This window comes from Pinus tabuliformis, chromosome 8 (genome assembly GCF_031772625.1).
Source record: "Pinus tabuliformis cultivar Carrire ecotype Pingquan chromosome 8, CPIR1, whole genome shotgun sequence".
NCBI classification, from domain to species: Eukaryota; Viridiplantae; Streptophyta; class Pinopsida; order Pinales; family Pinaceae; genus Pinus; species Pinus tabuliformis.
The window spans coordinates 111276722-111300266 of NC_142294.1; the positions used below are offsets into that span (position 1 = coordinate 111276722).

The following is a 23545-nucleotide window of genomic DNA, read 5'->3' on the forward strand; positions in this document are numbered from 1 at the left end:
AGGAAAGAGGCTCCTAACTAAGGAGGTCCTGGTTGTCCTTCCTTACAGTATCATAGAGAAATCATTCATAAACCAGAAACTTGAAATAAAGACAAGAGAATGAACTTAATTGTTGTTTAGATTCAAGTAGAGAGAGAGACTAACTTAGTCTCTTGATTTTCCTCACATGTACTAGTCCAAACTAAACTAAGATTCATTCACAAGCATAAGAAATGAAATAACTTTGAAACATAAACACAAAAGAACAAATTTCAATTACCATATAAATCATTGGAGAGAGAGCCTAACTTAGACTCTTGGTATCTCCTCATATGATACTTGAAACATAAAAGCAAAAGAATGAATTCCAATTATCATGCAAATCAAATAGAGAGAGAGAGCCTAACTTAGACCCTTAGTTGTCCTCTCATATGCTGATTAGATTCTAATTTAAAACTCATTCATCAATCAAATCCTTAAACATCTAAACAATGAAATAAGATCTAATATGAAATAACATGTTTCTCTCATCCTTTTAGAGTGAGTTCAATTCTCCTAAGAACAAGACAAATTATTCCATATACTACATTAAGAAAACTTATATCTAAAACTACATAAATTCATATCCTACATTCTAAAACTACATAATGGAAATATATGAAAAATGAAGCCTTATTCTATTCCATCATCAATTGGATACAATGCTCTAAGAGTCCTCCTCTTTGGAATGGAGGAGGTACTCCTATTTATACAAAAACTTATGATAACAACCTCATAAATGTAGACCCACTATTCTCTCCTTTGACCCACATATTTCTCAACCAATGATGACACATAACCCTATCCTCCATAATCTCCTCCATGAGGTCCATGATCTTCTCCATGAAGCTTATCTTATCAAATTCGAATTTGATCATTCAAGGCCACATAAAGATGCCCTGGAAGCTTCCTTTGTGCCTACACATGTCAACAAACTCATTCTAATTGTTAGGTATAAGTATAAGCATTTTATTTTCTAAAGTTTAGCCATAAATTCACTTAAAAATGTTAAGAATTAATAAACTTTGGAAAAGCATAGTTATAATCCAATAATGAGGTAAATGGAATGATGTGGAGGTGGGATGGAGGTAACATGAAGGTAAAATGTGAAAATATTGGTGAATAATGGAGTGAAAATAGGGACTATTTTGAGGCCCAACAGACTCCATCCAGGATCATCTACTTTTCCTTGGCCATTTTTTCCTGAACCCTTTCAGCTGATCTACATTAGTAGGTACTTCCACAATGTTATTTTCATAGGTTTTCATGCCTTGCTCATCTAGCAGGAAGGACATCCTAGCCTTCGAGATGGTATAGTTGGAAGCTTTATCCAACCTGTCTTGATATCTAAGCCCGATTGTGGCCATCACTGCAAAAAATCAAACTAGGATGGGAATATCCCTCCTTTGCTTGCTCGACTAATAGCTCTGTTATTTGCACCCGCTTATGGAGTGAGAAAAATTTTCTGCTGCTACTGGAAATATTGGATTTCTGAACTAGAAACCCTCTGAGATAAATTCCCTCTATGTGTACACTTTCTCTTCCACCCGACGTTGATTATTCTCTAGAAAACTGCTGCAAAAACACTTCTATGCCTAGACAATGAAGCTTCTCAATGAAAATACTAAGCTATTGCTCACGTTGTCTGCTGGAATCACTTTTCTTAACAAATCAAATTTTCTACACCCTGCAACTGAAAATCAAACCCTTGTCCAAAAATTTGTACTTCCTGACTAGGCACTGTGCATCCCTAGAAAATTTCATCCTATTTCTCTGTCAGCAAAAATTTTCTCTCTCTGCCTCTGAGTTTCCCATCCACCAAATATGTTTTGAAACCATGTGAAAATTCCTTAAAATGAAACAAATGAAATTAATTCTCCTAACTCATTATTTAGTTTCTAGATTTTAGACATCTGTGGTTCATTTCCGTTGAGTTATGCTTCAGAGAATCCACAGTAATAACCATATTTTGTCAACGTTTCAAATCCCAACAAGGATCCATCATCAGGACTTTATTCAGTTTATTAATTTTCTAATTAATAATGAATTAATCACATTGTGATTTCTACACAAATAAAAATAAACACTGTGAAAATAAAAATGTTGGAAATTAAGAAATTCTAGCACACACAAAAACAATTATGACACCGTTATTTTTGGACAAAGATTCCTAGAAAAACCCAATGTGGGAAAATTGGTGCAACAGTGAGGGTTTTTATTATTATGTAGCAACAAAATTTTTGAATACAATAAAATGTCGCCAAATTGGTAGTTCTATCTAAGAGAAATATTAGGAAAAATATACTAATGGATTTTACCCTCTCTCTAAGAAATCATGGCACCTAACTGCCTCTAAATAGCTAGTCATCCAAATTTCTCTATGCAGACTCTACATCACCCCTGTGTAGTCTGCTACACACTCAACTTAGAACACCTAAAAATCAATTTATCCTTCCTGTTGTTGACTGGGAAACTATCTCTCTGACACTCTAGAAAATCTTCTCAACCTCTGGTACTGAAAATTACCTTCCCTTCAACCAAATCAAACTGTTCTACTGAAGAAACTATGCAGTCCCTAGGCTGCTTCCTGGAGAATAATTTCTACCTCCTCTTTCTGACTCTCCAGAACTGGAAACTCCTCTAGAAATCTCTATGTTTCCCCTCTTCCACCTGCTACTCACCCACTGGCTTGATCTCCTCTGTTGAATCACTCCTACTATTGGGAATTCGAACTGCTTAGCCAACTTAGTATATGCACCAGTGTGTTCTTCATCTACCCATCGACCTCTTCTTATAATCTCTAGTTGGGACTCCAATGGCCAAGATTAAAACTGAATCGATGGATGAGATCATCTCCAAGTTTATCCATTTGAGTTTCAATATAATTCTCACCTTTCTCAATTAATTACTATTAATTAACCATTTTTCCTAAGTTACACTTAGGAAATTTTTAATTATGGTCAATTAATTGATTTTATCCATCTCTAGGTGGAATTTCTATAACGATTTATGGGTTTTGGAAAACTCATGTGTTTTAGCCTCTCCACAAATTTTTGATACTAGAATACCATCCGATGCTACAAAAACTAGTAGGTTCTAGGTGCACTTTTAGATACCAAGGAGCATCATTTTAGATATGGACACCAAGTTTCTCAATGCATTTTGGACTATGTTGTGGGGGACAATGGAAACTGTGTTAAAGAGTTTTACAACATTCCATACATAGACATATGGGAAAATAGAAGTAGTCAACAAGACTTTGGTGCCTCTTTTGAGGGGTCACAATCAAAAGCATTCAAAGAACTAGGATGAAAATATTCTCTATGTACAAAACTCTTATAACACAATAATCAACACTTCTAGTGTCAGGTCCCCAATTGAAACTTTTTTTTCATATTTTTCACCTTCTCCTTTGGATGTTATATATGGAAAACAAGGAGTGAGGAAGGATCTCATAGGAAATGCATTGAGGGCTCACAAATTTGTTGAGAGGATTGGGAAAACCGTTTGCAAATGCTGGAGACATTGAAGAAGACCAGGCATGATCAACACAAAATAGAGATTTCATTTAGAGAGGAAGATATAATATGGTCACAATTGAACAAGGAATGACTAGAAGGTCATGGTAAGAATATTAGGTCTCTGTGATATGTTCCTTTTGAGATAATAGAAAAGGTGGGAGAAAATGCCTATAGACTTAGCTTGCCCGCATACATGTGCATTTACTTAGTAGTGGTGGGAAATATAACACTATATGAGCCTTCCATGTTGTATTAAGAAGAGAATCATGTCCTACTGATTTGAAAATGAGATCTTAAATCAATATTAAGGTATTACAGACTCATGCGCAAAAATTTCTATATTATTTAGTGTAATGGATCAAAAAGATTGTGAATAATATAGACAATGAATAGTTATAAAACATAATAAACACACACATCAACATAATAAATAATCATGGAGTTCACCAGACTTCCTACCAACGTCTCCTAGTCCAACTTTCAGTGTCGAACTCTATATTATGTCTTCAAGAGCAGATTATTACAAGTGTGAGCTCAAACAGATTCTCAACACAATAGTGACAAAACAACAAGGATTTACTTGAAATCCTCAAGTCTACAAGAGTACACAGTCTCTCCCTCTTGCTCTCTATCTTCTGCTTTCTCTTGCTCTCTTTGTTTGAGCAACTGCTTCCCCCTTGTTCTATTATGGGATGGCTTTTTAAGCCTATCGGCGCTTGTCTGTTCGTCTCCCTTCTCGGACTCTTTGGCTCTCGGTCATTGTCTGCTCAAATCCTTGTTGAGCGTTAAACAATTATTGCAAAACGCTCTAAGGTAGGGTGGACACCTGTTTTCCAATGGAAAGGACCAGGCGTGGGTGAAAATCCCAGAAAACACTCTTCTCTATTTACACAGAGAAATACATAGAATACACTGAAAAATAGTGGAAAATCTGCCAAGGCCGGACTTCAAAAGATATTGAATCTGACCTATAATCCTATCAGGTCCGTTGTTGCATCGCTATCGCAAGTCACAAGTCACAGTGCCCATATGCCACGGTTTCCTTTGTATTTCGGTTTATAACGGAAATACAAAGAAATACATAGAATACATTGAAAAACCCAACAAAAACATTTTATCGGAACTCAAATTATATCAAGCCGCGTCTATAATTCCTTTTGGGTCTGACTTTATCACATGTTGCTTCACTTCCCCGATCTCTGATCGTCGATCGCTCCGATCGGCCTTATCGGCTATCGGCACATCGCTATCGGCCCATCGCATCGGCATATCGCATGACCCGTGGTCCATTGGCATCACCCCTTGTGTTGTTGCAATGCGATATTGCGATGCGATAAATTGCAATCACATATCGCTTAAGCCTCAAGCCCTCGGTAAGTCCTCCTTTGTGTTATAGTGATGTGATATTGCGAGTTGATCTGGACCGTTGATCTATGTGCTCGATCAACGGTCCTCATTAAATCACATTGATCGCTATCGCGATTTCCATAAGGCCGCCTCCGATATACTCTGTTGGCCTCTCCCGATTGCGATATCCCGATTCAATTTGGACCGTTGATCTGTCCAATCCAATGGCTCTGGTGCAACGACATTTGAACCTCTGATAGCTCTGTTTTCCACCATTCTTTCATTGTTTTCCCTTGCGATAGTGTTTCCGATAGTTAATATACATGAAGACTTAGAGGTTTTAGGATCCATTTTGGATCACCCATTCCCACTGAAAAGCTTTTGGACCACCAAAAGTTGGCTTTTTTAGGCATCGATCAAGTGAGGATATAGCTCCCTCACTTTTTTAACTTCTATCCATCATGCTTTACTTGGATATGAACCATTGAGCCCTACTCTCAGGTACTCAACATCCCCTCGACGCATAGTTCTCACCTTCCTGTCCAGAACTGTGTCTTCTTGTAACTCATTGAGATATTCAGGCAACACATCCTCAATAGAAGGCAACTGACTTTGCTCTTCAGGATCTTCAATCATTAATGGTTCATACAATCTCAATTTTTCTACATTAACGACTGAATAGATCTACATATAAGCTGGCAAATCAAGGCGAAAAGCATTTTCACCAATTTTATCAAGTATCTTGAAAGGTCCATACCTTATTGGTTTTAGCTTCTTACCTTCACCTTGCATTCTGTCTTTGCTGATGTACAGCCAGACTTGATCACCAACTTGAAAACTATGCTCAACTCGATGCTTTTCATGTCTTTTCTTGTACTTGGCTTGACTTCTTTCCAGCCATTCCTATACACCTTGGTGAATTTCTTGGATTTGTTCAATGAACTTGGTTGCTTTGTCCACATCACTGTGTCCATCAACTACTATGTCTTTACCAAAGACAAAATTGAAGGGAGACTTTGGTATAAAACCAAAACAAGTCTCAAAAGGAGATCTCTGAGTAGAAGAGTGCATGGCACAGTTGTAAGCATGATGCACATAACACAAATGCTCATCCCAAAGCTTGGGATGCTTGCTGCAATAGTCTCTGAGCAACTGGATCACTGTCCTGTTGACCACTTCCGTCTGACCATCTATTTGAGGATGAAATGTTGTGCTCTTCTTCAACCTGGTGTCCATCAACTCCCATAGATTTGACCAAATCTTCCCAATAAATAGAGAATATTGATCAGATACAATAGAAGTGGGTAAACCAAAATGAACCCATACATTCTGAAAGAACAACTTTGGTGTTTGTTCAGCTGTAACTTGCTTGTTTTAAGGTATCAAAATACACATTTTACTGAACCTATCCACAACAACATACAAATAATCATGACCTTTTCTAGATTTTGGCAATCCCCCAACAAAGTCCATGGAAACACTTTCCCAAGGACGAGAAGGAATTGGAAGTGGAGTGTACAAGCCTAATTTTCTATTACTCGGCTTGCTTGTAGCACACGTAGTACACCCTTTGATATATCTAGAAACTTTCTCATACATTCTTGGCCAATAACATAACCTTTGCAATTGTGGAACTGTTTTACTTACACCAAAATGCCTTGATATAAGAGAAGTATGTGCTTCTCGAATTATGTTAACTCTTTCAGTTTTTGGAATGCATAACTTCCCCAAATGATATAATAGATGGTCCTTTACATAATAATCCAATTCTTCTACTTTCTTTCCATGACTTAAAGTTGCATATACATCTTTAAACTCTACATCTTGAGCATATTGTTCAATTTAACTTTCATGCATTATTGAGTTATGCTTAAATATAGTAGATGCATTTATGATTGGTCTTGATAACATGTCTACAACCTTATTGTGTATGCCCTTCTTATATCTGATGACAAGATGAAATTTCTGTAGAAAACCCATCCACCTATAATGTCCTTATTGCTGCAATTTAGTTTGTGAGTGCAAATATTGAAGTGGTTGATGATCTGTATGTATGATTGTTTCTTTACCCATTAGGTAATGTTTCCACTTTTTCACACTTTGTACTAATGCATACAATTCTTTATCATATGTGGGATAATTAACTACTGCAAAAGTAAATGTCTCAGAATGATAGCATATGTCTTTTCCGTGTTGCATCAACACTGCTCCCATGGCATAGTCACTGGCATCTGTTTCAATCTCAAATGGATGTTGAAGATCTAGCAGTGCTAGTACTAGTGTTGTACTAATTTTCTCTTTTAAGGTGTCGAAGGCTTTCTGTTGTTTGCCTCCCCACTGAAACACCTGTTTCAATCCTGTTAAAGCATGTAATGGAGCTGCAATCAAAGAAAAGTTAGCAATAAACTTTCTCCAGTATTGTGCTGCCCTAGGAAACTCCTAACCTCTGTAGCAAATTTGGGTTTAGGCCAGTTCACAATGACTTCAACCTTAGAGGGATCTATCTTCAATTCACCACCCCTACAATATGACCCAATTAATTTAAAGATGTTCTGCCAAATTCACATTTTGACAGTTTCACATAGATATTTTCTCTTTTTAAAACATCTAAAGTCTACTTTACATGCTTTACATGGTCTTCCCATGTCTTAGTAAAAACAAGGATGTCATCTAAATAAACAATTACAAAGTCATCAATAAAATGTTTGAGTACATTCATAACTCTCATAAATGTAGCAGGAGCATTACTCAAGCCAAAAGGCATAACCAACCATTCATAAAGTCCTTGCTTTGTCTTGAAAGCAATCTTCCATGCATCTTGTTCTGCAACTCTGACCTGATGATAACCACTTCACAAGTCTAACTTAGAAAAGTAAACTGCTTCTTTCAATTGATCTAATAAATCATCAATACGAGGAAGAGGATAACGATTCTTGATCGTTATTTTATTTAGTGCTCTATAATCAATGCACATTCTCCACGAACCATCTTTCTTTCTCACCAGAACGATTGGAGATCCACATGGGGATGTGCTTGGTCGTATAAACCCTTTATCAAGCAACTCTTGTACCTGCTTCTTTATCTCTGCATTCTCCAAAGCTCATAACCTGTACATTCCAATGTTAGGTAATGGAGCATCTTGATGCAATCAAATATCATGTACTATTTCTCGCTTGGGTGGCAGGCCTTTAGGTTCTTGAAATAGAACATCATACTCTGAAAAAACTTTAACTAAATCATCTTTATTTTTAGAATCACAACCTTCAAATGCATTGGTTTTATCAGTATCCTTTTCCTTTACAACCATTAGAAAAAATTGCCTACTTGAATTCACAATTCTTTTCATATGTCCTGAGTTTATGAGAGAATAGTTACCTTTGAGTTTATGAGCTCTTACAATATATTCTGCTCTATAGGAAATAGCTTTCCTATCATACAAGTATGAACTTCCCAAAACAATACCACATATATCCAATGGAACTATATCTAACTCAACCTCATCTACAAATGTTGATCCAATAGCAAACCTAAGTTTACATTGTCTCGTGACTTGTAGATTTCTTTTATCACACACCCATCCTAATGGATATGGCTTCTCATGAGGTTTTGTTTGTAATCCCAACTTCTTTACAATTGTTTCAAAAATGATATTTACTTGTGATCCACTATCAAACAAAGTATCAATCTTATTGTGCTTGGAAATTACTCTAATACGAAAATGCTCATTTCTTTCTCTCTCGTTATTTTCATTATAAATAGATTGTGCAGAATTACTTGTGGATGCTTCAGAATCTTTACCTTTAGTACTTGTGGTTGTAACTGTTGTTTCATCGCCTGAATATGATCCCAAGTCCTGCTGAATAGCTGCAGCATTCTTTTTCTTCCTTCCACCAAACTTCTTAGGTCTCCATTTTGGATGCAAAAGCCAGCAATGTGCCTCATCGTGTCCTTCTTTCTTGCAATGAGTGCATGAAGGTTTATCCTTCTGTACAGTGTTTGCTTTCCTCTCCTTCCATTTCAATTTCTTCTTTTCCTTACTCTTTCTTACATAATATTTAGATGATCCCCCAACCTCTGGGTTTACATTCTTACCTCTAGCCTCTAGATGTGTTTCTTGAACTGATACATCATCTAGGCTAGTGGGATTAAACATGAGTATAGTATGCTTTAAATAACCATGCAGACCACCTATATACTTCAATAAAGTCTTAGGTGAATGCAAGGATATACCTAGAATTAAAGCTCTCTTTTTGAATTCCTAAGTATAACTCTGTACATTTTGACCCTTCAATTGATGAAGAGTTTGCCAACTCATCATTGCCTGCTGCATGTAAGCTAAAGGATAGAATTTCTTTTTGATAGTAGAAACAAACTCATTCCAGGTAGAAATGATTTTACCATGTTTTTGCAGATCAGTTTGTGTCTTGCCTTCCCACCATACTAGTGCAGTTCCTCCAAGTCGAAGGCTAGCCAGCTGAATCTTCCTCCTTTCTGAATCAATGTTATGCACCCTGCAATATACATCAATCTGTCTTATCTAATTATCTGGCTTCTCTACATTTAGTTCTCCATCATAAATTGGCAAATCAAACTTCACATCTAATTTAATAAAAAATGTTTTCTTCTTTTTCTTATCAGGGCTAGTTTTATGCGAAGAAGATGATGAGGATGATGAAGGTGATGATGGAGGAGATGGTGGAGAAAGCATTTCTCCTTTTCCTTTGCCTTCTGGAGGGGAAACTAGAAAATTTTCCTCAGCTCCTTTGTCTGGTTTAGGTGTTGAAGTGCTTTCACCTTGACCCTTCTTAAACTCCAGATACATCTCTTCCATCATGGCTCACATGGCCATAAAGCTGTCCATGAACTAAGATTCTGATCCCAGTGGAGCTTCTTCTGCCATTCTCCTCTGAGAATAGACTCTTCCAATCTCTGGATTAGCCTCAACAAGTTCTCCTTCTCCTATTCCAAGCTTTAATCTAGTTAGCATTCAAAATGCAGCACAAGCTTGTCTAACCTTAACAAAACCTTAAGCTGTGATACCACTTGATCTGAAAATGAGATGTTAAATCAATATTAAGGTATTACAGACTCATGTGCAGGAATGCCTATATTATTTAGTGCAACGGATCGAAAATATTGCAAATAATATAGACAATGAATAGTTATAAAACATAATAAACACACACATCAACACAACAAATAATCAAGGAGTTCACCAGACTTCCTGGCTACGTCTCCTGGTCCAGCTTTCAGTTTCGACCTCTATATTATGTCTTCAAGAGCAGATTATTACAAGTGTGAGCTCAAATCGAGTCTCAACACAATAGTGACAAAACAACAGGGATTTACTTGAAATCCTCAAGTCTACAAGAGTACACAGGCTCTCCTTCTTACTCTCTGTCTTTTGCTTTCTCTTGCTCTCTCTCTGTCTGAGCAACTGCTTCCCCCTTATTCTGTTATGGGATGGATTTTTAAGCCTATCGGTGCTTGTCTGTTTGTCTCCCTTTTCAGGCTCTCTGGCTCCCAGCCACTGTCCGTTCAAATCCTTGTTGAGCGTTAAACAATCATTGCAAAATGCTCTAAGGTAGGGTGGCCACCTGTTTTCCAACGGAAAGGACCAGGCGCAGGTGAAAATCCCAGAAAACACTCTTCTCTGTTTACACAGAGAAATACACAGAATACACTGAAAAATAGTGGAAAATCTGCCAAGGCCAGACTTCAAAAGATATTGAATCTAACCTATAATCCTATCGGGTCCATTGTTGCATTGCTATCGCAAGTCACAAGTCGCAGTGCCCATATGCCACGGTTTCCTTTGTATTTCGGTTTATAACAGAAATACAAAGAAATACATAGAATACATTGAAAAACCCGACAAAAACATTTTATCGTAACTCAAATTATATCAAGACGCGTCGATAATTCCTTTCGAGTCCGGTTTTATCGCATGTTGCTTCACTTCCCCGATCTCTGATCGGCCTTATCGGCTATTGACGCATCGCAATTGGCCCATCGCATCGTCGTATTGCATGACCCGCTGTCCATTGGCATCACCCCTTGTGTTGTTGCAATGCGATATTGTGATGCGATAAATCACAATCGCATATCGCTTAAGCCTCAAGCCCTCAGTAAGTTCTCCTTTGTGTTATAGCGATGTGATATTACGAGTTGATCTAGACCATTGATATGCACGCTCAATCAATGGTCCTTGTTAAATCGCGATTTCCATAAGGCCGCCTCCGATATACTCCGCTAGCCTCTCCTGATCGCAATATCCCAATTCAATCTGGACCGTTGATCTGTCTAATCCAATGGCTCTGGTGCTGTTGGATACCTATAGTAATAGGTTTCATATTTCATGATTGGCAAGAGAAAAGCCAAATATGCTCTGCTCTGGTATCCAAAGATCCCATATTTCCTAGAAAGCAAGAGCTGGGTAAAGTGTTTCAAGTATTGAGGACCTTATTTCAAATTTTGTGGATGATTCAACAGTCTAATCTGGATCATGCCATGTTTCAATTTTGAGTTGTAGAATAGAGAAAGAGGTCTGTCCAAACAGCTTAATCTTGGCAGACAAGTAGTTCAGGTAGAGAAGCAAAGGTTCCCAAAAGTTTAATCTGGGACCTTGGAAGACATAAGGGTAGAAGTAGATAGAGAGAAAAGGAAAAAGCCAAAGAAAAGAAAAGGCAATTGAGGGTTGCAAGTCCAAGTGCCCCTCCAAGAAGAAACAAAAAATGCTAGGCAAATAGTTGGGTAGGCAGTTGTGGTTGCAGAAAGAATATGATCACCATTACACAGGCATCAATAGGCCTCTTGCCAAGGCAATAAAGCTATCAGCAAACAAAGTGGTGAATTCCATGAAATTACAGCAAAGAGGATCACTAACTTCTTTTCTTTTCCCTCTCTAGTCCATCACTAACACCCCCTTTCTAATTCCCCTCCTTCATTCATATTAACTCCTAATTCTACTATATAACCTCCCTTATCTTACCCCACCCCTAATAGTATTAACACTAAGGTGTATAAAACCCCAAATCTTATGTATATTCCCTCCCCTAGGCATAATAGCCGTGTATTTCTCAAAAGGGACCAAATGGCATCTCGCCACTTTGGTGAACCTATTCCACCCTTTTTCCCCTTTGCTGCAAGTTAATTTACCATCAAATCACCTCTGCATTGCTAAAACCCCCTTTCCAAACCCATTTTGCCCATAAAACCTTTGCAAAGGTTAATGCCCGCCTCTGGCATGTTTCCCAATCCTACCCCATTGTGGTTGAGCCAAAACATTTGCAAAAACCCACATAAAACCCATAAAGTTTGATTTTTCCGCCCGCAGTATTAAAGGCGCATGTTTCCCCTCCGCCAGCCGTCGGATCAAGCCCATCAGATCCGACGGCCCACAGCAATATCGGAGCGCTTCCCGTGGCTGCACGTTAACTTCCGGGAAAGTGACGTTGCGCCTTGTCACGCCTCCTCCACGCGTCGAGCAATGAACCATCTCGGAGCCCGCTCTGACAGCCCCTGCGCCGTACCTAAACCGCCCCGAGAAACCGCGGCGGTTAAGGCTTTAACCGTGACCGCTGCACTTTAACCGCCACCTACCCGCCGCTGACTCGCCGCCACGTCCTTGCCTGCTCGTACCTGCCTCTCCTATTGGCCCACCTCACTGCTGACTGGGCTGCCACCTCGCCGCCCCCTTGACCAATCACCCACTGCCACGTCGCCCGATGACGTCAGCTGACGTCACCTCACCATGACCCACCAATGACGTCATGCTGACGTCAGCAGGAAAAAGCGCCAAATTGGTAAAATAACCCATATTTACCAATTTTACCCGTGTTTTTACCATTTTACTGTGATTTCTGCTGATCGCTCTGCATGACCGTTTGAACTCAAATTTTCGCCAGCCAGTCGATTAGCCCGGGCGACCTCCTCAAAAAGCAACTGTGCACCTGTGTTTCAACCTCTGCTCGTCGAATTACAGGTATTTAGACCATTTCGCCCTCCATACGACCTTCATTAAGCTCAGATTTGCTCAGAGGGATAATAGAACCATAAAAACGATATTTACACCGTTCATTTCCCTCCATTCATCCACCATTGTCATTGTGAGGGCCAAGAAACACCGGCAGAGCTTTAGAAACCTGCAATTCGCATATAACCTCTGTAATTCTGCGTTTTCCCAGCAGAATTCCTAATAGACATAATTCACCCGGTTGGAGAGTTCAGTTAGACCACAGAGAGGTTCTGTCACTAGACTCCAGTAGTATTTCAATTGCTATTGAGAGAATTCCCCTTGAATACTCAAAACCTCAACTGTTTCCACAGAAAACTGCCTCCAGACTGTGTTTTACTATTCCACCTCTCTACCTACAATTATTGCAACTTGAAGAGCTATGGAGACCCCCATTGCACTGAATATTAAGCCTATCAATGCCCCTCACTAGGAATTAGCATGGAAAGCCCTGGGGGACATGGACTACCAAATGCTGGATTGGTTCCCCATGGGAACCAAGTATAATGTGCTAATGTTGAATGAACTAAGAGCCCAGCACCTCAGTGGGGCAGATATCTTGGGGATTTGGGAGTCAAATTTGCCCATATACAACCTTCCCCAAGTCAATCCAATGCCAGAGCTTATTTATAGCTGCCAGGAATGCTATGACCCCAGCCAAAGAGCAGTCATGAGCCCCACAGGCCTAGTCCTGTTCCAGATCACCCCGGAGAGCATAAACCAGATGCTGTGCTTCAATACAGCCAAGAAATTGACCCCTCTGTCCATGCAGAATCTGATTAACACAGGGATCAAGCTGTCCAGTGACCAGATTGTCAAAATCAACCAACTGTTTGTCACACCAGGCTCTGAAACAGTCAGAACCCCTCCTATTGGGTACCATTGTCTGAATGAGTTGGGCAGAATGTTGGTGGATCTAATTGGCTATGTCCTAGGATTCAGGGGGCTGGAAGATGTAGATGAAAGCATAATGGAAATGCTGTCCATATTTGCCCCTGGTAAGCCTCCAGCTGTGCAGTATGATTATGCAACTTACATAGCAGAGAAAATCCATGATCAGTTCATGAATTTGAAAAGGGAGAGACTGTTCAGGTACAGCTCCTATATATATCATTTATTCCTTTTCTATCAGCCAGCTACCTTCTCTGTTCCTTTGAGGCCACTCAATGCCCAAGGAAGCCCAAGATCAGTTGTTTTCTGGACCTCTGTTTTTCATTTTACCTCAGTATCACCCTATACATACTGTGAATTTATTGATTTATTTGTTCATCCGGCCCTAACAGCTCTGCAAGGTACTCCTCCTCCTAGATTAACCGATGAAATGAAGAGGATTCTACATTTGAACAAATCTTACAATATTGGCAACTGGTACTTCTACCAGAACCACACAGTCATTAGGATATATGGCTGTGAATTGAACCCATTTAGATTGCCAAGGTATGTCCCCATGAGGCTTTTTGCCTTAGAGTATTTCAGGCAGTTTGGGAACTCAGATTACCTTCACTTTCAGAGTAGAAACAAGAAGTCACAATTGAAGGTAAGAAGTCAGCTAGGTTCCTTCCTGTATAACAAGAAAGAGGAAGGGTGGAAAGAGGCACACAGCATCCTGGAAGGCCTCAGATTGCAGACCAGTTTTGAATGGATTCCTTATGACCCCAATCATTCTATCTCCCTCAGGAGAATTAGATACAAATTGGGCAACTATGCACATAAAAGACAACCTGAAATTGAACAGTATGCCAATGCACTAGATTGGGAAGAGGGTACACTAGTAGAACAACTCACTGAGGTAGAACTACTTGAGAAAGAAGCTAGGAATGTGCAAAAAGAAACTGACTTGGAAACTTGTGGACAGGTGCCCCTCTCCTACAGAAAGCAAATTGGAACAGCTGCTAGATCTTCAGCAGCACAGCAGCAAACCACTGAGAAGACATCCCAGGCAGCAGGCAAAGACAAAGGTAAACAGGTGGAACAGCCACCTGTATTGACAGAGGAACAAGTTGACACCTTGCTACAGCAGCAAGAAGAAATGGAACAGCAAGAACTGGAGCAGCAACAAGAAAAAGCACAGTCCAGTGAACAGCAGCCCTTGCAGCAGGAAAAGGGGACAGATTTACCTAGTAACACTGAACAGCAGCCCCAAACAGAGGTGCCTCCCAGGACAGACACCAATGTAGACACCTCAGTCCTCCAAACACCACAGAAGGAGGATGTGACTAGGAAAAGGGAGAGAGAGACCCCCACACCTCATCCTTCATCAGAGGAGAGAAGAGACAAAGACTGAATGACTCCCAAGAGGAGGACATAGCAGTAAGGCAAGCCATGGGCATGGGCCCACCCAGTGGAGAACTTTCGGCCAGCTCATCTCAGCGAGGACATGACATGACTATGGGAGGAGAGGTCAGCTCCTCCGGTCAAACTAGAAAAGGGCAGTCAAGTATAAAACAGCAATTCATTGACATCAAGAGGAGGAGTGATCCAATAAAAGTGCAGCTGTACGATCACTTGTTGAACCTAGCTCCTAGCAACCAGCAGAGACTCATGTCTGCTTTCGATGTGAGTGAAGGCAAAATGATAATGAGCCACTTCATGCCCACAACTTTGCAGCCTCAGTCCACCTCAGACTATCTAAGAACCAACATGGAGGTTCTTGCCAAAGACATACACCCCATGGACAAGATTGAATTACATAAGCAGACTGGTGAAATGGTGTATGCCTCCCTGGCAGATGAGACATTGGAGAATTATAAACTAAAGAGCAGCCTGGACAACACAGCTTCTCAGCTGGAGTTAGAAAGAGCATCATCACAAGCCAAGGACAATAGGATCAAGTCCTTGGAAGAGGTAATTATAGAGATAGGGCATGATCCTAAAGATGTCAAAGGCATCCAAGAGCTCCTGAAGATAAGGGATGCAGACATGGCAGCCCTAAGAAAGAAGATCAAACTCCCGGCCACCATCCATCCACAAACAGATGAAGTTGCCCAGCAAAGGCAAGAAAAGGATGCTACAGATCTGCTGGTGTCCTTATACAAAGAGCTGGTCAGGACTCAGGACCAGCTAGGACAAACTGAAGCTGCAAAGGCAGCACTGCAAGAAACCCTGAAGCAAAGAGAAGAGGGCCAACCCTCCCAGCCTCCTCCTGTCATAATAAATCTTGAGGAAACCCCTCCAAAGATTACTCCTCCTCCTCAGCAAACAGAAGCTACAGCACCATCCACAGCAGCAACAACTACAACATCAGAACAGGCTGCTAGTTTAGACATGCAAAAGCTGCAAGCTGAGATCCAAGCCATGGAATCTCAAATGAAAGAGCTGGATGAGCTTAAGAAAACCTTGACTAAGGTAAATGAAAGGTTTGACAAGAGCAAACAGAATGAGGCAGCCAAGGACAGAGAGGTAAAAGCTCTTAAGAGGAGAATTGCTGAACTAGAGAAGGAGCTTGCACTAGAAAAGGTGACAGCTGAAATGAAAGCAGTGCTATGGAGCAATATTGGGAGGTCCATTGCCAACCAGTGGCAATATATTGAGACCATGGATGAGCAAATGGTGCTCATCACTAAAGCAAACAAAGAAATACAGAGAGCCAGGGCAAGCCTCGGACACATGCCAGAAGCTGCTACTAGGATAATCAATACTCTGAACTATAAGACTAGCTCTCAATTAGCTGTCATGGGAATCACTAACAGGACAGAAACAATTGCTGTAGCCAAAAGAGTCATTACATTGAGGAACTTGGTTGGAACACTGGAGAGGAGGACACAGGATATGCAAACTGAAATCAACAGATTCCTGGAAAAATTCGTGGCACTACAGAACAGAGGCCTCCCCAGCATTTTAAGCAGTGTAGGAAGACTGCTCACCCTAGAGAATTACAATAAGAGAATTGATGCCCAGGCAGTAGCAGAGATTGCACAACCACCCAGCACTTCAGCAGAGCCAGGGCCAGCCACCGGGCAGAGTATGTATGACAGAGTGGAGAACCTGTTTTTCCTCATGAATGAAGTTGACCATCTGTTTGATACACCACCTAACTTCTTCAAATTCACAGAAGCAGATGAAACTCTAGGGGCAATCTTAGCACACCAACTGCCCACACAGGATGCCTGGAGAAATTTGACACAGACAGTTTTGTCAGGCCAGAATCAGTAACGCCATTTCTACAGGCAAATAAGCATACATGCGCAGGCACAATTTTGAAGAAAGATATCTACAGAGAAGAGGCAGTGGCTGAGCCAACTCAGCAGGACCATTGACTCACCACAAGCAGCAGTCACAATCACAGGTGACAAGTCCAGGATACAACGTACAAAGCCTTAAAGACAGATCTTCCAGCATTTATTCAGAATATCTCGACCGACTTAGCTGTTCCCAAAGGCTAAAATATCTTCTGACAGAGCATTGAAATGCCTGTACTCTGTAATCAATGCTGTATTAAATTTTGGTCATAATATCTTAAGTAGTTGGTAAGAATGTAAAATCTGAGATAACTCAGAACTCAGATATTTTGTAAATCACCGCAAGTATATATTGACCCTTCACAGCAGTAGAAGGGGTTGTTGCAATTTTCTTTTGAAGAACTCTTGATCGTTGTAATATTTTCAGAGAAGTAATACAAAGGAAGAATGGAATTTCCAAGGCTTGGTGTTCTTTGATGTATTGTGGTGAAAGATGAATGTTACAGGATTCCAGGGTGTTGCATAAAACAGCAAGTATTCTCACATCTCTTTGTTATATGTTTTCGAGTCTTTTGTTCTCTTTTGTTGTTCAAATGCATTACACTTGATAGCAAGGTGAAAGGATAGTCCCAGGATTTAACCATGTTTACCCTGGACTCAAACTGAGCTATTATACATGTTTTCCTCAGATACAGTGACAGAATTGTAATTCTTAATTGCTGCATTTCAAAACTGTGTCTTTTACTGTGATAGGCATTCTCAGGGATTCAATTTTTGCCCCTGAGACCTCCGTCTTTCTCCTCTTAAAGTTGTCTGTTGGAAATATATAGACAATAAGTGAAAATTCTTAAATGCTTTCACTGTTTGTGTTACCTGTTTCCAGCCATTTAATCAAAAAATCTGTTCTATTAAACACTCAAATGGCCCTGTAAGTTCCATCTTTCATCTCAAAATTTCAAACACATATAGCCACAGACTCCATTGCCCAATGGTACTCAACCTCTCTGAAAACTACATCACTAGAATCTAAAAGGAGTTTCATCAACCAAAACATAAACAAAACCAGTGTATGATAGCTAGCCTAAAACCCTATCATAAACAGTTACAAATCATAAAGAGAGAGCCCTCTCTGATCACAGTTTGGCTAGAAACAGTGATCCAAAGATTGGTTAGTGGTTACCCCGGCCGTATTCCCTTGGGAGTCATAGGGAACAACCTGGGTGTTAACATAATTGGCGACTCCACTGGGGACTTAAGATTTTTTCAATTACTATCTATTTCCAAGAGCTACCATCAAGCCTGAAACTAGCCAAGAGGCCTTAGGACTGTTTCTGTAAACACAGGGACAGCTTTAGGGAAGAGCTAACTAGGGAATCTTCATCTTAGCTTTGAGAAATATATAGTCATTCCTGAATTCTTACCTAGTCCTTGTACATACAAAACTTTCTGTATAAAGTTCTAAAGAATACTTAGAAGCTGGCTCCCAAAAGAAACCCAAGGCACACTAGGGCAAACCCTGACCCTGATCAACCCATCATTGTTGATAATCCAAATATCATACCAAAGAACATAAGGAGACAGCTAAAGCAGGAAAAGCTTGCTGATTCAGATATAAGTTTAGACCAACCTATCCTCATTCCAACTCCTTGCAAAGTTCTTTTCCGTTCCACACCCAATTCCCCCAGTTCGCCATCAACCTCTCAAAGTCCTCTCCTTCCATCTTCACCATCTGTACACACTCCCTCAACCAGTTCCCCACTTATTACCCATCCTCTTAACCCGGTTATACCTGTAATCCCTGTTGTCCCATTTGTTCCTATTAACCCTATAAATCCCATAAACATGGCTAACAGATATGCACCTCTGCAGATACCAGCCAATGCTCCAGCTCTACCCCAAGACTACCAAACTAGACTCTCATTTTTTGACTCCCATGGCCCTTTGACAGCCATCCAGCATGCTAAAAAGATGCAAGACCACTTTGAGACCTATGAAATAGATGATGACAGTGTTAGGATGAGAATTTTTGTTCAAAGCTTAACTGGGGATGTCAGAACTTGGTTTAGATCCTTAAATGCAAATTCCATTGCAACCCCTGAAGTTCTATACCAGGAATTTACCAACAGATGGGAGAAAAAGAGAGATCCGCACCATATACTTGGTGAATATAACACTATTAAAAGAGGTCCCCAAGAAACGGTTTTGGAGTATTGTGCTAGGTTTAACAACATATACAATGCTATCCCCCAGAACTTAAGGCCCCCTCCTGATTTGGCCCTTTATAACTTCCCTGATGGTTTTGATTCTGATATGGCCTATCAGTTGAGAGAAAGAGACCCTCCAACCCTCGCAGAAGCCCAAAGAGTTGCAGTCACTGTAGAGGCCAACCTAATTGCCAAAAGAAACAGGGCAAAGCTTGAAAAGAAGGTTGGTTTCAAAGAAGAGCCCTCAGGCTTTGATCAAAAGTTGGATGCAATACTAAACAGCATGAAAAGACTAGGTGAAAGAGTGGAATTAGTTGAAAGAAAGTCATCATGGGAGGCACCACAAAACAATCCTCCTAGAAACCCAAATTTTAGGAGAACACAGAACCCCAATATAGGAAAAACAGGTGCTGACCAAGATATCAGACCCCCTTTTCAAGAAAATTATGCAGAAACTTCCTCAGCTAATCAGCTCAATGAAGATCTTGAGATCAACTTAATAGGTCTGGATGGTAAAAGCCATGTTTTCTTAACACAAGAAGACCATGAGGAGGATGAAAACAAAACATTCCAAACACAATCAGGGGAGTCTTTTGACTTTAAACAAGGGTATGATACTGCTGTCTATGAAGTCCATAAACAATACAAACTAAGAAGTCGGACTGTAAATGCAAATCAGCCTGAGAAGGTAAAGGAGAAACAGCAATCTAAAGAAACCTTAGTCACTGAACCTGATGACAAAACAAGCTTGCCTGCAAAGGAAGTAGTGGTTGAGGAGGTCACTGAACTACTGTCCACACCACAACAGCCCACGGCAACCTCATCCTCCCACCCAAGTCCGAACATTACCCCTCAAGTCATGGGCATGAGGGACAGGTTCCAAAATCAAGATGAAATCCAACAAGAAGATTCAATGAACAGAGAAAGGACTGCTATCCGTGACTCTAAAATTCAGGTGGATAAACCCTTTGACCTAGGAACAGAGATTGGCAAGTTAAAGATAGCAATTCCCCTGTCAGAGCTAGCCAAGCATGACATATATAAGCAACAGATCAAAAAATCCCTTCAGCTCACCAACAACAAAGATGATGTAAATGTGCTAGATGACACTCCAGAATTACTGTTTGGCCCAGAGGTAGATGGAAAAACAGTAGTCACAGGGGTTTTACCTTTTTATGTCAGCTTGCATGTTCATGATAAAATACTGCATAATGCAATGTTTGACTCAGGTGCCTCTCACAACCTTATGCCAAAAGCGGTCATGGAAAGGTTAAACTTAGACATCACGAGACCATACAAAGACCTGTTTTCTTTTGATTCTAGTCAAGTCAAATGCTTGGGCCTAATTAAGGATTTATGTGTGTCCTTGGTTCAATTTCCCAACAAAACCATTTTAATGGATGTTGTTGTTGCTGATATCCCACCCAAATATGGGATGCTCTTGTCAAGATCATGGGGAGCCAAACTCCAAGGCTCCCTGCAATTAGACATGTCATATGCAACCATCTCTGTCTTTGGGCAACCAAAAAGACTTTATAGGGAAACACTCATGAAATATATGGTCAGCAGTGAAGAAAAGCCTCAAAATTTCCCAATATATGCTGTCCATTCGGACATAGACTCCTTCATCCTCTTCAATGACAGCACAAGCTCCTCAAACAATGACATTAAGACCGAAACACCCATACAAGAACAAAACATTGATCAAACAAGTGGCTCCTGCCAAATTTTAATCAGCCCAACAATACCCATTCACCCTCCTTTAGTTATCAAAAATTGTCAAATAAATGATGAAATTATCCTAGGAGACAAATGGGAAAAGAAACCTCAACTCATGCTCACATTGCCATCCCATGAAAAGAATTTAAAATCTCCTGACCAGCAAGATAGTCTGTGGGTCCTAGAGTTTGATGGCTCAGTTAACAAGTTAGGGGCAGGAGCTGGAGTATGGATACATAACAAAGAGAAAGCCTGTGCACAAGGCCGGGCTTATAGATTGAACTTTAAATGCACTAACAACATGGCAGAATATGAGGCTCTGCTACTAGGCCTCAAGATTGCAAAATCATTACAAGCACATAGCCTCTCAATCATGGGGGACTCTGATCTAGTAATTCAACAAGTAAAAGGGGATTTTGTCACCAATGACAAAAGATTAAGGTCCTATAGGTCTGCTGTAATTGAAATACTAGAAACTTTCTCCGAGTTTGTTCTCACAAAGATTCCAAGGGGCCACAATCTCCATGCTCACAGCTTGGCAACATTTGCCAGCACCTTCAAATTCCCACTACAACCCAACAATTGTTTCACAGCAGAGGTCAAATATGGGCCTTCTATTCCAAATAATGTCAAAGAGTGGCAAGTATTTGAGAATGACAGGCAAATAAACAACTTTTTAACCTTGCAACAAGAGTTTACAGGATTAAATATTGACCTTGAGACAGCAAGTCAATCTCAAATAGTTGATGGAGCAAGTCAATCACAATTACAGTTTCAACAGTCTGCCCACCCAATGTCACCTAGAACAGCCAAACAACTACTCAGTCCAACCATTTTCAACAAAGAAAACATTCAGCAAATTCACCAAATTGACTGTGAAGAGCTGAGCAACGCTGGAGATGAAATCATACAACTCAAAGACAATCTTCTTCCAGCAGGTCTTACCCCACTAGAGGATATTTTTGACTCAAATGATGTCCCCAGGAAACCAAAGATGCAGCCATTAGATGCAACAATTGAAGAATGTAACATTGGTACCGCCGACAAGCCTAAAATAATAAAGCTATCTGCTGCTTTGCCCCCTGACCAAAAACCCAAATATATTGATCTCTTTAAAGAGTTCCAAGATGTCTTTGCCTGGGGTTATGAGGACTTGAAGTCTTATGATACCTCTGTTATCCAGCACACCATTCCCCTCAAGCCTAATCAAAAACCATTCAAACAGAAATTGAGAAGAATCAATCCTGTGCTTCTTCCTTCCATTGAAAAGGAATTACAAAAAATGTTCAAAGCTGGTATCATAGCACCAATCAGGTTTTCTGAATGGATTTCAAATTTGGTCCCTACAAGAAAGAAAACTGGTGAGATTAGACTTTGTGTAGACTTGAGGAATTTGAACCTAGTGTCACTCAAAGACAATTACCCCTTACCCAAAATGGACCACATCCTTCAAAGAGTAGTAGGAGCCTCAAGAATATCATTGTTGGATGGTTTCTCAGGTTTCAATCAAATCCTGGTACACCCTGATGATCAAGACAAAACTGCATTTACTACCCCATGGGGCACTTTCAAGTATGTGAAGATGCCCTTTGGATTGAAAAATGCAGGGGCAACATTTCAAAGAGCAATGGACATTGCTTTTGCAAAGGAAATTCATGATTTCTTGGTCATTTACTTAGATGATCTTACACCCTTTTCAAAATCTGACCAAGAACACTTGAAACATTTAAGACAAATCTTCATAACATGCAGAAAATATGGTATTTCCTTAAACCCCAAGAAGTCATTATTTGGTTTGGAAGAAGGGAAACTTTTAGGACACATCATTTCGAAAGATGGCATAAGAATTGATCCAGATAGGATACAAGCTATCCTACAAATGCCTCACCCAAGGAATGTCAAGGAGCTGCAAGGATTCTTAGGAAAAATCAACTTTTTGAGAAGGTTTATCCCAAATTTAGCAGAATTAATCAGATTACTAAACAATATGCTAAAGAAAGATTCAAAGGTCAAATGGACTGTTGAAGCAAAACAAGCTTTTGAAAGTATAAAATTGGCCTTGACTCAAACCCCAGTGTTAACTAACCCTCAGTTTGACAGAGACTTCATCATTTTCTCCTTTGCCTCCCAACACACTATTGCTGCTGTTTTATTACAGAAAGATGACCAAGGGAGTGAAAAGCCCATTGCTTTTTTCAGCAGAGCTCTTAGAGATGCCCCCCTAAAGTACCAAATAATGGAGAAACAAGCCTATGCCTTAATCAAAGCTATCAAAGACTTTAGGATTTACATCCTTTACTCCCATGTTGTAGCTTATGTACCAAGTCCTATTGTCAAAGACATCCTAACACAAGAAAACTTAGAGGGAAGAAGAGGAAAATGGATTGCAAACATACTTGAATTTGACATTGAAATAAAGCCTACAAAGCTGATAAAAGGGCAAGGTTTAGCCAAGTTAATGACAGAAGCAAATTTCCAAGCCTTAGATATCAACCAACTGGACAGTGAAACAGAGCTGGCGACTCCAAAGATCAATGTAGCCTT

At 40.1% G+C, this 23545-nt stretch overlaps 1 protein-coding gene across 1 annotated transcript in view; it reads left to right on the forward strand.

Annotated features, from left to right (window-relative positions):
- Window positions 1-23545, forward strand: part of LOC149234376 (sodium/hydrogen exchanger 8-like) — a 1053364-nt gene that overhangs the window by 236649 nt on the left and 793170 nt on the right. The window lies entirely within an intron of this gene.